Here is a 16,030-nt window from a genome sequence, read left to right as displayed (position 1 = left end):
CAAACTACTTGTTTGTCTGTCTGAAAATTCGGAAGTACTTTGGTAGTTTACCGATTTATAATAATATTGTATATATATCGTTGTTTAAAAAATATTGAAACACAATAAAATATGATATACTGATTTATCACTGGTTTCAGTGATGAACTGATGAGTCAATTATAGCCACTATACTTTCGTCATACGTGTGTATGATTGATGTGATTTGCAACGTGGTGATATTTCAGAAAAATCACGGGTCAAATTGTCCCACCGAAAATATAACTGCGTTATAAGAATAACTATACCTACGATAAATTATACATAATACAATATAGTCTCAAATGCATACTAGTGAAATATTTTATTTGAATCAATAAAATAAAAAAAAAATAAAAAATAATAATAATACAAAAATAAATTCACAACACAAGAAAATCCGCGCGCAAATCATAGCGCGTGACAATGAAATCAAGAACTTTCGAGCCGACGCGACGCGGACGACGAAGGAGCCTAACAAAAGTACCTACAATCATAGGCGGCTCGTGACAAAATTGTATGGCCGTGTTCACTTGAAATAAAACAACGAAAATAGGTACCTACAATAGCGTTAGCAGTACAAAAAAAATGAGCACCACATTATAAATGTCTATTTATACACTAAAAATTATAGAGTATTTCAAAACGAATTCAATTATTATTTAGCAATAATTAGAAAATCCCCGAATTTGCATTCGTGATCGTATTCATAGTGTTTGTCTACACTAATATTATAAAGAGGAAAACTTTGTTTGTTTGTTTGATTGTAATGAATAGGCTCATAAACTACTGGACATTTTACCAATGTTTGCAAGTTTGTGATTACTTTGATAGTTTACCGATTTATAATAATTGTATACTTATATCATTGTTTAAAAATACATATTCAAACACAATATGATATAGGTACTGATTTATCACTGGTTTCAGTGATGAACTGATGAGTCAATGTTAGCCACAATACTAATCACTTTCGTCATACATGTGTATGAACTATGATTGATGTGATTTGCAATGTGGTGAAATTTCATAAAAATCACGGGCCAATTTTTTGTTTTGAATCCCACCGAAAATACATATATTACTAATTGCGTTATTAGAATAATTAATTACTATACCCACGATCAATTATTACAATTTACAATATAGTCTCAAATGCATACTAGAGAAACATTGCAATTTGAATCAATTAAAATGCATAGCATACAAAAATAAATTCACAACACAAGAAATTCTCATTCTCATTCAAGAATTATGCTCATTATGTATAAGATAACGAACGCGAATGCACGACATCTAGCGCGTCAATGTCTAAACATCGCCTTTCGTTTAGACATTGACGCGCTAGATCTGTAATAAGTATATAGTCTATGCGCTAGATGTCGTGCTTTATGTCGTGTTTCGCTTGGCAAAAGTCACGCACACTACTGTAGAAGTGTCAAATTTTTCCGGTATTTTACTGTTGTTTTTCTAAGTAAATATTGTAAATTATTGATTAAAAAGGTCGAACGCGCACACATTTCATTATAGAGAAGTGATAAAATGATTAGTTTTAAAGAAATAGTGTCTGTGTTAAGTGTTTAGAGGTAATCAAAAATGTATGGAGGGACGGTCGGAACATCAACCGACGATCAATATTTAAAGTGTTACATGTAAATATTTTAAACATGGACATAATATTGTGGCATAAAATGTATTAAAAACAATTCACTTCCATTATATTTTTAATCAGGTTAAAACCTATATGTCATGCACTTATATTCTTTTTAAATGAGAGATGTTGAATATACTGCAAGTTGTAACCTCGTTTGTGAGAACTTTTCAACTTTTTTGTTATTGTTTGCCAGAACTTAAAAAAGATTGATGCATAAAATGAATCTAAATTATTATTGCTACAAAAATTAATGGATATAATTAATTGTGGTAAGTTTTATCCCAAAGCCTTATGTGATTATTTACGTACTCCATTAAATATGTCAATTAATGAAGTACGTATACAATCGATTCACTTTAAGCATCAATCTTTTTAAAGTGCTGGCAAACAATAACAAAAAAGTTGAAAAGTTTTACAAGGAGGGGGTTAGAAAATATGGTCTTTTCAACAACGTTTACAAAGCGTTGCTTTCAAGTCTATACCTTGTTATAATAAAGTTAACATTTCTTAATCGTATTTAATTTCAAATATATATTTAGAAGCACATATCATTAGAATATTTAAGCGATAGAGACTGAGCTAGATAAGAATTTTAATGACGTTTCGTTAAATAGGGGAGCCTTAATTGTTTATACGTGCGATTCAATCTAAAACACCTATATACACCAGAGTAATTTTGTAGGGTATAATCTCAATTCTTCATATTATAAGATAATAATTCACCCGTTATTCCTCTGTTTTTATTTATTTCGTGCACAACATCCTCCCATCTCAAAATCGGACTGTCCAGTAAAAATAGCAAATCGTACGCACACTTACATTACCTCTTTTAAATTATCGAAATATCTATTTATTTACATTTATATTTATGTTTTTATCGAATCCATTATATGATATGTCAAGGAAAATATCAACAGATGTACAATTACTCATTACCCTCCATTTAGCTAACATGTAAACGTCAGGACAAAACGTAATCTCACATAATGTTTTGTCATATGGCTCCTTACATATGTGTGAGACTTGATGAAGTGGGTATTATAATTCTTGCGACACACTCTTCTTATGCGTTGAGTAATATTTTGGTAAAGCTTCACATTTGTTTGATGTTTAAGTTAAATATTTATTTCGTAAATTATGATACATCATTACGTTGTATAAACAAAGAAACATCTTGTGTTTTCATTGTTTAAATATGTTGACTTTAACACAAAATGAAATGTAATTGGCAATTAAAATGATTCACTGAAGCATTGTATCATGTTTCATATTTTTAGATAGATATTGTGTTTTGTAATGTGATAATTATGAGTATAATACTGAATGAATACTAAGAAAATTAAAGCTACTTAGTACAATAAGGTATAACCGTCGACATTTCATCTGAAGTCAATTATTTGAATACCTAAATTTCTACAATGTATCATATTTTGTTCTATTTAAAAATTATTTCTACTAACATTAATATCCACCTTATATCAAGTGTAAAGTAAGTATTCAAATCTGTCCAAAAGATATTACAAAAGCTCGTGTTAAAAAAGTCATAGATTATAAATCACCCTAGGTGATTAAACCTGAAATAAACAATTATTTATCCAAAGGAATACGGATGAAGTGATGAGTGGGACATTTGCCAAGTTCCTTTAAAAAAAGCAAATGTCGAGTTTCATTATTAGTGGCGCTATGGTAGTGATGGGCACGTGTACACACACATACACTACACATGCAATGGTATAACCACAGATAATATATTACTATATAACCAAAACAACTTTACAATTATTGAATATTTTACTTATAAAGTAAAATATAATATTATGTTTGTGAAATATAAATACTTTTTTATCATATCGAAAAATTGTCACGTAATTCGTCGGATAATTGTGTGGATAAAAAATATAAAGATGGAATTATTTAAAGAAGTATTTAGGTATTAAAATTCATGAGAAAGCTTAATCACTTTAAAATCCATACGTTTTCAGGAAATGCACGAGAAAGCTTTACTATGAACATTTACAGTATCTTATCGCATTTAAAAAGTCAACTATCTACTATAAGCCTATAAACTAATGTTAAAAAAAAACAAAAACCTATTCTAGTACGTTTTAAAGTTTTATTTGTATAAAAATACGTATCGAATTATTGTGATAGACAGATAAGAAAATCGTCGATAATTAAAAAGCCATTACACGAAACTGGAATTTTTTGTCCAAAACCGTATCGTTTAGGCGCCGCGTGTGCCATTAACATATTCAATTAATCAATACTTTAACAGGAGTCATCGAACGACGTCTGGATCGTAGACGTACAGAAATATCTATAACCTATTGTTTTATTTGTCTTCATAGTATGCAGTATGCGCTTTGATGGTTGGCACGTGAGCGCCCATTCAAAACGCGTTTGGGCGTTGATTTGTCAACTATTTTTGTAACTTGAGCCTGATTCTGTTTCTATGGACTGAATAATCGAAACATTTCGATTTTTTTTAGAATGAAAGGCATAAATTGGTTAGTAGGAAGTACTACGATGCGTGGATTTTATATCCCAACTAAAATTTGGTGATCGTGCGCTAATACATTTGTTATATTATGTATGTAAACATCTAGACTTTCAAATATTAATTCCTACAAAAAATACGTGTTCAATTTATACCACAATGTAAGATGTTACATCAGCAAACTGCTCTAACATACTATGCATAAAAAGCACCAAATGAGGAACTAGGAAGTAAAGAGTAAACACAATATCCCATTTCAACGATAGGCCCATTGGACCCTCCTTATTGGGCCGTCCCATCTTTAGTACCCGTTAAACTTCTTTATAAATGTAAGGGTTGGACTATGTGGCATTTTCCTACACTAAACAACGAGGATACATTCGTTTTTATCCCTTAAAAATTGTTTTAGAATTTTTGGTAGGAGAAAGATCTCAGCATTTTTATATTGAACTAGCGGTCCGCCCCGGCTTCGCCCGTGGTACATAATATTTACGTTTTCTCTACATAAAAACCATCCTCGTACTTCAAGGAATATAATAAAAAAAGAATGATCGAAATCGGTTCAGCCGTTCTCGAGTTATGCGCTTACCAACACATTTTGCGATTCATTTTTATATATAAGATTGAAATTAAACATACTATCAAAATATATTAAAGCTATAAAACTAACTTTCAAAATAAATCTGAAATAATTTGTATTTATTTTGAAGGCAGTACAATACATTTTGATAAAGGAGCTTTGGTTTTAATAGATAACACACCTTCGGCAAAACTGGGTGAAAGGAAATGTTCTCGCAGAACCTTTTTAATAAACGACGCCTTAAAGTTTCGAGTTTTCAAGTACTATAGCTGCTATCAACCTGGCCCCTGCGATAAAATTTATACCTACATAATGTTATATAAACCTTTTTTAACTGCTAATCGCTTAAAAATGTTACGATATTTTCTAATACAAAGATAGTATAAACATAATTGATTGCATCTATCAAAATAGGGAGATCGGTTCGTATCGGATCGGTAAATAGAATTCTAGCTATTTAATTTTTATTAAAAACATTTCTTAACATAAAATCATGCATATGATGCAGAAAGGAAATAGCATTCTAGCCATCTTATTCCTTTACATAGAGCACACATCTGATTCAGCAACTTGAATGCTTGATGAATTTTTATAATTAACTAGCCAAAACTTATGAGCTCATTTCCATTTTTCATTCGATTTTAATGCTGCGATTAACTATTAAATTAGGTCTACTAAACCAATTACTGTATGTATTAAAGCATTTCAGAATCATAGTATGTTGTTTAAACATAATAATGTTAATTAAACATTACCTAAACTCTCAACTCATTCAAATAGACTACGACATGAACTACATCTGCTCTTCAATATATAAAACCCAGTATTAGCGAATATAGTTCAACAACCGATACACAGTTTCAGTACCTATACACAGGTATTGAAATATCTTGAAGCAATGTGTTACGGTCGACCTTTAACGGGAATGCTCTCACTGATTGACGAGCATCGAGCAATGAGGAGTATGCCCAGATTAGACCATTGTGTATAAAGTCTGTAATATAGGAACTAGGTTTAAATGAATTTTGAACAGGATGTGGGAATCCGATCACGTTCTAGGTGTGATGATGGGTTATAAAATTACTCCCTCAGGAGTGCGAGTATAAGTATCCCTGAGAGTATCTTCTCTATTCTTTACTTGGAAATAAAAAGTACTTTTTATATAATGCTTTTATTTTTAGACTTTTCATTCAATATAATTTTAGAAATTTGTATAAGAACACCCAGATACTATATATGACCTCTGACCATCACTAATTAATTTTTCTACGATCGACCTTTTAATATTATAGCCTAATAGTCATGAAAACAAATCACTCCACAAAATGTTAACTATTTTCACTGTAATATTGAAAAGAGAAGCTAAAAACTTAAAAAAAGTATTTACTTTCGAAAGTTAAAATATAGTCGCGTTCAGTGAAGTTGACGCGTACCTAAAGTACACAATATAATGGAAGAGGTAAATATGCCACTATTTTAAGTTCTATGACGCTACAAGCTCTTACAACCTTTCTGCTGCAAACGTGACCTAATTCCCGTCGAATATTCTCCAAACCCACTAACAAAGGGAAATTTTCGTTGTTTATTTTATTCTTTGTGCTAGCATAATCGACTATGTTATAAAAAGATTTAGAATTTTTCATATATTTTTTTGTATAGGTGTAGATACATGAGTAGTTATTTTTTATAACAATATGGAAAGTCAATGGACCATCTTTTAATGTGCTTTATATAAAAATACTAAAATACGATTGTAGAAAACCTAAAAAATCTAATACGGGAAATATTAATTATGGTATAGATTGAACATTATGTCCCAAAGCTCAGGTTTCATTATTTCCCCAAGGAAATTAAAGATAAGATGCTGTACATCATAATAAATTTTTCACATAAGATGAAAGGAACGATCTAATAAAAACTTAAAAAATAATCTCTTAAGAAGATTGACGTTTTTCCATTTAATAAAAAAATCTATTCATGTATTAAAGTTTTATCAAATTAACTAGGTATACAAAATAAATCCTTGTGAATTTTCTTTCATGTTTGGTATTGAAACTTTTTCTAAAGGGAAATTACACTGAAACCTATAAAAAACGAACGTGAACTACATAAGAAAATAGAAGCCAGTACCAACTTCAATTGAAATGTTACCAACTTGCTCAAAGGAAAGGCATTTCACTCTAATTCAACGAATACCATATCTCTGTAAACTAGAAGATAAAAAAATCTTCAAAGATAGCTATAGTTCCATGGGATATTAAAAAATATATTAGGTACCTAATAAATATGGTATGTTAAAAGTACATTTTCATCAATAATGTAAGCTTAGTTTTTAGAAAAAGCTCTCCATTTTTTAAGCTTTAGATTTAAATATATACAAAAATTTTCAAAGAACATTTGAACTTAAAATAAGGGTACTATAGTTACTATTTAGAAATCTGTGATAGTACGCTATTGTATTTTAATAAGACTTAGAGAGCACAAGTTCTTATTCCTCATCCCACGGAAGGTGGAAGTGGAAGGAATTCCACTCCACAATTTTTTTATGTAAGAAACTTAAGGAGCAATTAAATGCAGTTATTAACACGTATCTCTAACAACCAATAGAATTTCTATCGCAAAACTACTTTTACTAATGACGTACAAATTCCTATTTTTATTTTAGTCCTTCTCTACACCTAAACAAATACCATTTCCGCCATATCCTTTCATAATGTTTAATAGCATTATACAATAAGTTTGATAGCAAACTAACAATGGAATGAAATATACTTATAGTTGCAAAGTTTGTTAGCGCATTTTGCATTTGATTTATTACTTCGACATGTAACCGAGCGACTCCATACGAATAGAGTTGTTAGTTTGACAAACAAATGATTAATATTACACGCTCCAGTCTATTTACATGACTCCTTGCATGATAAATAACTTTGCGATTCTTTGATCTTTTATCTTATCCGCAAATGTGATGACTGTATTATCTCGTAAACAAATTTGTCGGATGTTTCTTAACATTTTGTGGGTTTGGAGCCCATACATCAAAACATCTATGGCTCTCTGCAATTAATTAATCTCGAAAATGTTACATTCACATCATTGGTATTCATGTTTTACACATTATCTCCTACATATTGGCATTTAACTAGAGTAAAATCATAAATTATACACAAATTTTCCATTAACACGACGATAATTCACCGTGCCAAATTTCATCACTATCATTATTCATATTCGTTTTAAAACTTCTTAGAATCGCAAATGAGAACTAAATACCGACACGCAACTAACAACGGAGCATTTAAAACTAATATGCCCAATTCACTTGAAAACATATAGAAACCATTTGAGCGCCATTCAGTCATACCACGGCTTTATGACTCTAATTCCGCTGAACGTGTTCCCTTCCATAAACTCGCGTGGAGCATTGCCTCAGTAATGTTAATTGGCATACCTTTACGGCGTTTGCCAAAAGCACTTCGTTTAATGAGATGCTGCCTGTGTACATACTGCTAATTTCATCACACAAAACATTGATTTCTTTTAACAATTGTATGTTTACATAAAATTTTTAAGGTAGTATCTACCTAAGTCCGTATTGTCGTCTTCTTCTGGAAAAATTATAAGTTCAATTTGGTAGAGTCCCTAGTTATGCACATTTTTTTACATTAAATTCTATATGCTATTTAGAATGCTCAAACATGACACGATATTGATTTTTTAATGCTTATTTGTACGAGTTAAGTGGCGAGCCAAGACAAAGCCAAAGCAATAAAGACTACGTTTAGAAATATATTTTCAAAGCTTCAAGTTCATACTATCATCTTTTTGAGTAACGCAATATTCAACACATTGTTCGTAACAAAAGCATAAAACATTTAACAAGTCTTACTTTGTAACATTTGAACGTTTTATAACATATTTTAAACCGTCATTACTCGAGCAACACAAATGGATCTTGAAAGTGTTAAATTTATAAGCCAATTTAACCTTTTGACGTGATAATGTCACAATGTAACCTTAAAATGACGTTATGTATGTATACCAGTTACTTCGAAATGTGTCATGCGAAACAACAAAAGGTTTGGTTCTATCACGTTCTATGGAGTTAATATTTGCGGCGCAATCGATTTGTCGGGACGAATGAAGTGCCTATTGCTCTCAACTTGTTTTGTGTGCGATAGGAACTGGATACGACTATTATCTGATACAAAGGGTAGGCAGACCTTTATTTGACATATTGTATGTGAAATAAATTGGACGGAATGAACTGAGAAAGCTGTCAATGGATTGACATACAGTCTACTCGTAGAACAACTCGGATACACAGATATAAATTACGCAATCACTTACAGTTTTTTATGTCAGAAATATTTCGACTCAAATCTCGGTCGCTCATACAATCTACAGTCAACACCCACACAAAAGATCGGCATTCAAATGGAAGCATATTTGAAATATTAGAGACGGGCAAACTATTTCCCTAATGAATCCGCTTTCACTATCTCTCTTAAAATTAATTACAAAATTCTGTAACCTAAACGTTTATCTTTAATGTCATTGACGATTAATAATAAGTATTACCCTGGTATTACCTATTAAATAAATCCTACAGGAATGTCGCTCATTACTGTTTATATTTTCACATAATATTTAGATACTATATTAAGACTCTTGCTGTGATTCTACTTTTTGTTTCACTTCTTTTCTTATACTCCAGGAGTAGTACAATCTTCCGACCTCCATTTATCCCGGATATTCTAATCTGAATCGATTGTAAGAATAAACACCAAAAATATGAGAATATAAGAAACAATCGTTTAATCTCTCATCAATAGTTTAATCACTTCACTTGTTACACTACAATTAATGAAATTAAATAGCATTGTCTACTAAACGTTGAAGTAATAGTTAAATAATAGTCACCTGTATGTACCATACGTGTTAACTTAGTAAACTTGTCGTAAAGTTTATAATTACGTTATTGATTTTAATTGAAATACTCGCAGGGAAGGGTTGTGTAAAGTGAGTTTAGGAAATCGATACTTCGAACATCTGATACAGCTTAAACTTGATCTGAAGTTGAATAATCAGATGCAGCTGTTCTAACTACGCTATTCTAGGGAAATTGTGTTGAATTATTTTAGGAAGACTTATTGAATATGGAGCAATTTCTATGTACGATTAATGTATGAATAGAAATCTATATACTATATAAAACTCAAAGGTGACTGATATTGTGATCTATCAACGCACAGCCCAAACCACTGGACGTATCGAGCTGAAATTTGGCATGCAGGTAGATGTCATAACGTAGGCGTCCCCTAAGAAAGGATTTTGATCAATTCTACCCCTAAGGGGATAAAATAGGGGATGAAAATTATTACTTTTTAAATTTTTTCTTTTCCACGCAGGCGAAGCTGCGGGCAACAGCTAGTAATGTATAAATTTGGTTTATAGTACAAGATAAAGGGGTATTTAACACTGATTATGCTATAACAAATATTTGGTTTAATGCTTATAATAATTAGGGCTAATTTACTAGTGTAAAATATTTTATCGCCATTTGATGTCGTTTACTCTGCATATATTGATACTAAATGCGTTTCCTTACAAAATCTGTTAAATAACACAAGGATCGAGGGAAAATGGAATATCAATAGAAAAATTGATGGCACCCCTTCAAAAATTGATGTAAAAGAGTGCGGAAAAAGATAACATTGTAATAAATATGGCTTTACGCCGTTTATCTCCAAGTACACGATATAATGGCTCTATATTTCACGACCATGTACAGACAACATAAAAGTGATATACAAGAAATCTTTATGCATGCTTAAAGGAGTTATGTCATACATTCGTTCGCTGAGTAAACACCGAAGACGAACATTGTTTACGTTCGAAACATTAAAATGTTCGAGTGCTTTCATAAAAAACGTACTTTATTACTTCTGGGTATAGTTGCATTGAAATCTATGTCAGGTTCAATTCGGATGGATTTTTAATGGGGATACGCTTTTATATATAAATTTGTCGTGTTTTGCAGTAACCTTTAAAAGCTTTGTTTTATTTATTTATTTTATTCTAAAAGCGTGTTAAAATATCAAAGCTTTTAGTGTTTCCGAATGAAGTGAATTGTTAAATATTTCAGATGCGGCGTAACAAAAGTCAATAGGTACTGTCAGAAATCTTCAACGCATTCTATTGAGATGTTTATTGAGAATAATTTATAATTAAATACAAACCTGATCTAATTTTAGAGGAGGAACGCGACGCTTTTAATACTTTTCTCGTTGATCGATTGAATTTTCGGGCAAAAAAGTGAAAGCAAAGTATTCAATAGGTAGTAACTGTAATAATTAATTACTAAACTAATACTAATACTGCTAGCATCAAGCATGGTTAAAATCTTGACTCTCGATTATTTAGCAAAAACTACATTTCAGATCATATCAGTCCAATACACATATTTTTATAACATTCTTAAATTAATTCTAAAAGCACGCAAACATCAAGCCATACGAACGCGGCGATGTTTTATTCAACACACATATTGAATTACATTTTCCAGCCATTTCGGTCAAGGAATTTTTACAACAGATAGCACTTTGTAAAAATTCCGAACATAACAATGAATATTATGTTGAAAACCATTACATAAGAACACGGTTCGGTGGAATGCAGGGAAACTACGGGACTATCAACAAAGCTTCAGTCTCATCAAAAATGTATCGATCGATGCGCTCAAGCACTTTGATTGGTGTACTTTGGCTTCGTTTGCTGTATAGTTGTTTACTGGTGAAATTAAAATAACATCGGTGTTAAGGCCATTTCATTTTACTATTAATTTTATAATCTAGGATATTGTGTGTGATGTGACTTGTGATAATATAGTGTTGTTTTTTAAGAAGTATTGAAGAACTCTGATCAAAACTTAAACTGAAGCATATTATTATCACGTAACTCAATGCATATTAGACCAAATGATAGAAATAATAACCATATATTATATTGATACTCTACAATTAGAATTGTGCAAAAAAACTGTTAATTACCTTCATAGGCTAAAATGCTCATGAATTTTGCATGAAACGATTTCATAAATTTTATAATTTGTGACAAAATTTTTGGGTACGTTCAATCACATCACAGTTTTATCACAACTCCTAACTTCTAACCTGACCAAAAGTTTTCTAATACAGTTGAGAAATTTTTAAACCCGCTTCACAACCTTTTTTACACACACAATTACAAGCAAGGTAAACTTTGAAAACCGCTTAACGTTGTACAAAGGCTTAGTCCTCTTGTATTTTGAAGGAAATTTTCCCTCTAGAATTTCTAGTATCTATAATACAAATTAAATAATTTGGAAAATCCAAATGTGCACGCCTCATAATTTTTTTTTAATAATTATTATTTTTGTTTATTTAATAACAATTAAACCACATCGAATCAGACCCTGAAAAATGAAAGGGTTCTATTCCTGAGCATACTCAAGCGTAAGAGAAAAAAAAGACTCGATTAGTAAAGTATTTCGGTCGCTATCGTGTTAACAAGAAAATCCTCCGCACATACAGACACACGGACGTCCAAGACAGAACTTTTTTAAACTGTTTTTTAACTAGTTTAAATAACAAAAATGACATCAAAAATATTATGAATGTTAAAAATAGTGTTTTTTCTTAATATGTGTGTGTATGTATTATCTTACAAGTGCAATGTATGATAGGTACATATAGACATTTTAAGTTTGAACCATGTTTGTACCATGGACTAATAATATTAGTCTATGGTAGTACCCACCTCATTGAGATAGGTGTTTCTAGATTTATAGATCCAATTTCCTTTATTGACTGGCACTAACATGGTCATCTCTTGGCCAGACAAAGGCTTTTGTGGTTTTCAGATCGATCAAATCTATTAGCTAGCTCCAACAATATACCAAGAACTGGACTATATCTACGTACATTGAATTAAGATTTATAACTATTCATTCATTTCCACAAAGAGTATGAGTATAATAACTTATTCAGTTAAATTAATTATGCTCTTGCTAATAAAAATAAACCAGCATAGATTTACGACTTCATTTTATTGGAATGCAAATCTTTCGATAACTAAATTCGATTTCGATTCCGATTTCGATTTATTAAATGAAAACTACACTTCCAACACATGTCTAATAAATAATTTATTCAGTAATGATGTTCTCAGTATTAGATGCATAAAAACAGCTCCACAGTTACGGCTTCATTTTATTGCATTTCGAATCTTCATGACGTTTTATGTATCTCCGATGTAATCGAATGCCGAGGAAATATGACGGCTATTCCATATATGTGTCAGGTCAAGCCATCCAAACGATGCATAAATGAAAAATGTACCTGTAATGTTGGAAATTTTGCTTTTCATTTTCACAACAAATTGAGAGTATGCTTTAGATGCGAATATTGTTGCTTCACTATATGTTTGCGTTACGTGTTAATATTAAGAGGAACATGAAAAAGGTGATTTACTGTTTGAGCTTGAGCAAGTTATATTTCAAATTAGCAGCTATACCATATTCCATACTTTGAAGAATTAAATTTGTAGGCTATCTAGCGTTCAGCTATAACAAAAATTGCATTTAAAACGAAGCATGACACATACATCTGTTTCATTGCTAACAGATCGATCATTACCTTAACCGCATTCCATCAATATACGAATTGAAGCATCAACTGGTCAGTCGTAATCAAATAAAAACGATATTTACGTAATTGCCCAATGAAATGGTACGGGGTTATACAGACGCGACCGCATTTTAAACGCGTATTAAATAGATATAAACGTTGGTTATTAAGCTCTCGACATCGTTTTAATGAAGATGGAGCGGTTTAGTTTGTGTTATGTTCAGTCTCGAATATTGACTTGCAAAGCTAAATTTACGTTGCTGTACTTTATGTGTGAAGCTGGATTATGATTTAAATATAATGATGTTAGACGTGCACGTGAAATAGGGTTCTAATTTTAATGAAGTAAGTTTTTTATGTCTTTGACTAACATATAGATGACATCGTCATCACGATATTTTAAATTTTAACGCCTTCGATGCTTCTTTCTCCAAAATATTTAACGAAATTTTTTGAAAAGCCGTAGCAATCTCGTCCTGATTTGATAAGCATGAAAATCTAAACAGTGAAGTATATAAAATTCGCTTCTTCTTTTATACCATTAAATTCTGTATAACGTCGTCGCGACCGAGCAAGCTTAGGACCTTCTCCATTTGTTCTAAGCCGTAAATCAACCTTGTTACCTTCTTCAAATGTTTTCTTACCATTATCTGCCTTTTACCCTCCGTTCGGTTTCGCTAAGTATAAATAAATCCCATAGAAAGAGAGATTTCCTTGGAACTTTAATTTGAATAATTGATACATAAGCCCTGTATAAGATGAAAATCTTAGATTTGAAGGGAGCTTTGAAGTTTGAATGACAAACATTATCGTCGACGGATAGATAAAAGGATAAACGGAGTATTGTCGCGTAAAACAATCTCTCTATTTTGTGAAGCAATTGTGTGCTTTGAAGCCTGAGGACATGGTGTCAAGGAAAATAACAAAATTCTCGTGTAGTTGCGTGTTTTCGCTCTATGTATGTAACTCTATCTTCCATCCCTTAACACTGGTTGGTAAGAATATAGACAGGTTTTACGATTGATGAAACTTTTTTAACTCGGAATTGTATCTTTTGTCCATGGAAAAGAAGGTATTATAAAATTGTACTAATTACGAAAAATATTTAGCAAAGAGAATTTATTTCCTTTCCTGATTATTTCCACTACTCATATGTGTAATCAATATTTTGCTTTTTTAAATTTTACTTAAAAATCACTCTCTATAAATTTTTAATACAATTTTCTCTCGTAAAATGAACTGTGCAGCCGCCATGCCATAAAGAATTTTTAAACCTTTCATTTCGAGCTTTTTCAAGTATAAGCCCCAATTTCATATTTAATTGTTTTAAAACTTTCGGGTCACGTCGTACTAAGTACTTACCTATATTTTAGTTGAATATATTTTGTTTGCATAACAATAATTATAATCGTGTAAAATATTTTCGTATTTGTCAGCCAAAAATACCATCCTTTACTTTTTTACATTTAAAAATCGCCGAAAATCACTCGTAAAAACTGGAAAGCTTCATAAATTGACATAACGAATTTATTTCATCAAAGTTTTCGCATATCTATTGATTTATGTTCTAAATTCGAGAGAACGACTCATAAATATCAAAATTTATGCTTGCGCACACACGTTTTAGAAAAAATATTGGATGTTATTGAACTACCTATATATATGGAATTTATATGATAATTATCTCGAATAGAATTGTATACAAACTGGTCTACATCGAAAACATATTTGTTTAACGCTTAAATAAATTTAAAAATGCTTCTCCAAGCTAAGTAGCTTGAGTCAGATCTTCAGGCGAGACTCAGATCGAAAGTCTGTCTGATATTTACCAAAAATACAAAAAAATCGATAGATATAAAGCACATTCACATATTAATTTTATAATTCTTCTGATTCACGTGCTTCCCGACTTCAATTAAATTATTCAAAGGGTCAGAGAAATCACTATTACCGCTGCATATTTCATAATTTTGTTAAGATGTACGACATAAGCGCTCTCTTGGGCTTACGGGAAAATGTCATATTAATATTGTATAAGTACCCGTCATGCTTGGCTTTTCACATCTCTAGTATATTAAGTGAACGCTTCCTGGAAATATTTGATTTATTTTTTATTGAAAAGCCTTGACGGTTAGAGGAAAAGAAATATAATACTTTACAAGATTGAATTTTTCTTATAATAATGTATTAGGTAGTATTTTCATTTTTCACAAGTTTATATAACATAATAATATATGTGTATCTTTTATGTGTTTCGTTACCAATCCTTCTTATTATTTATTATGTTTTGTGTAAGTAGGTACCGTATTCACTCAGATTATAATATTAATATGAATAACGAGATTGATTAATGAAAGAATTAATGAAACTGACCCATTTCATCTAATCTTACATATCAACATTGATTTCTGCGAAATAATACAAAAATCAAATAAAACTAATGAAGGTTTCTGTTTGTTCCAGATAAATACAAAAGCAAGCATGGAGCAAGTTTACGACCTCGGCACGGAGCATTCAAAGCGCGCACCACCGATACTAACGGACACCTATGTGTACAGTTGAACCAGCAAATATGGTGAAATAGTAGTGTAGTGTGTTAACAAAGTGATACA

At 31.1% G+C, this 16,030-nt stretch overlaps 1 long non-coding RNA gene across 1 annotated transcript in view; it reads left to right on the top strand.

The window, feature by feature from the left end:
- LOC149906656 (uncharacterized) overlaps positions 1-16,030 on the top strand; it is a 71,529-nt gene extending 55,499 nt beyond the window's left edge. Inside the window, exon 3 of the long non-coding RNA XR_016457020.1 lies at positions 15,882-16,030. This is a non-coding gene — a long non-coding RNA (uncharacterized LOC149906656). The remainder of the gene's footprint in view (positions 1-15,881) is intronic.

Source organism: Colias eurytheme, chromosome 8 (assembly GCF_061535395.1).
Source record: "Colias eurytheme isolate Ceu_HAF_F1 chromosome 8, ilColEury1 Martin Lab GWU primary, whole genome shotgun sequence".
In the NCBI taxonomy this organism is placed as follows: Eukaryota; Metazoa; Arthropoda; class Insecta; order Lepidoptera; family Pieridae; genus Colias; species Colias eurytheme.
Note: the sequence above shows the minus strand (reverse complement) of the source record. Positions and strands in the feature narration are given on the sequence as shown.